Genomic DNA, 1,622 nt, shown 5'->3' with positions numbered 1-1,622 from the left:
GGCGAGCGGGGGGTGGGGGGGGAGAGAGGCGGGGCAGCGTTGCCGGGGAAACGGGCTCGCGCCACCTCCGCGCCACGCGTGCGCGTGCCCCGCCCCCGCGCCCTCTGCCCCGCCCTCCGCGGGGCGGTGCCGGAGGGCGGTGGCGGCTGGGCCGTGTCGGTGAGGCGGGCGGTTTGTAGGCTGCCGCGGCAAAGCCACCTCCTTCCGGTGGACGTCCGTATTTAAAATGCGGGTTTTGTGTAGCGGCTTTAAGCTTCTGTACCGGATTCATGAAGTTCTGTGCCGGCCGTTGCCGCTTCGCTCCGGAAGGAGAGCGGAAAACAGGAGACCTCGCGGCGCCGACGGAAACGAAAGCGCGATGGTGCGTTAATGTCTGATGGCAGTCCGGCGCCTTGTAGTGAGGGGAAGAGTGCGCGTTCTGCTCTGTGTTCAGCGGTACTAGGGAGCTGTTGTCCAGTTGCTAATGCCAAGCGGAACGCTCAGGCTTACAATGCCATGCACGAAGGAAAACAACGTCCTTGGCAATGGTCGCTGTTTTCTGACAGAAATCGGCTTGTAAAAGCAGTTGAAATACTGTAAACGTGATCTTGTAAACTTCCTCAATTTCTCTCTAAAATCGCTTTGACTAGAGCGGGAGAATGATCATCTAGACTGCTATTGACACTCCCCTAATACGATTAGCAATCCTTTAATAAGGGTTAAAATTGGCTTCAATTAGTAGATTAGAAGGTGGATGTTGCTGATGACACACACATATCCCCAAGGAAAAAGAAAAAAAGCCAAATGTTACATTTGCCAGTAGTTTTGTACAGATCTGGAGATTACAATTACAGTTAGCTCCCCTAGGGGTGGTTGTAAACTCAGTTAATAAGAAGATGTCTAAAACGTTCTACAGCCACTTCCATAGCTACAGTGACAAGAGTTCAGTACTTCACTGGAAGTCTGACTGTGCAGACTGATGTTGCTGTACGGTTTTACATGTATGTTGTGCTTGTGGCCAATACCTTTGCAATATTAGAAGTGAAATAGCAACAGTCTAGCCAATCTATATCAATGTATACCTATACTGAAATGAGTTATGTTACAACTTAAAAGTTCACCTTCAAAAATGAACTAAAATTTGATTTTGATGAAAAAAAAAACCAACCTGTAGTTCTACACAGCTTTACAATGCAAAAAATCTTTTAAAATAGTTTTATGAAGTTCCATACCTGACTCATTTTCTGTATCAGATTTGCTCACTTTTAAATTATTTTTTCCCTATCAGCTCTACAAATATTAATGCTAACTAAGATCAAACAGAAGTTTTTCTCCCCTGTACATCCTCATTAACAGGAATGGAAGCATGGCACAGATTCTTTCTTTGGTTCTGTTAATGTCTGTTCACATCAGGATTACACAGCTATAATCTATTGGAAAACAATTAATTTACATATGAAACATGATGTCATGAATCTAGGTCGCTCAATGTGAGCTCTGGGGGGGACATAGCAAAAAAAAATTAGAAAATCTCGAATTAATTAGGTAACTAAAATCGACAGACAGGGTTGGGTGTCTCTTGCCAGCTAACTTGAGTAATGGTGCGATTTTTGTGGAATCATTTCCAGTGTGGAATCTTGTTC

Source organism: Strix aluco, chromosome 5, assembly GCF_031877795.1.
Source record: "Strix aluco isolate bStrAlu1 chromosome 5, bStrAlu1.hap1, whole genome shotgun sequence".
NCBI classification, from domain to species: Eukaryota; Metazoa; Chordata; class Aves; order Strigiformes; family Strigidae; genus Strix; species Strix aluco.
This window is presented reverse-complemented; position numbering follows the sequence as displayed.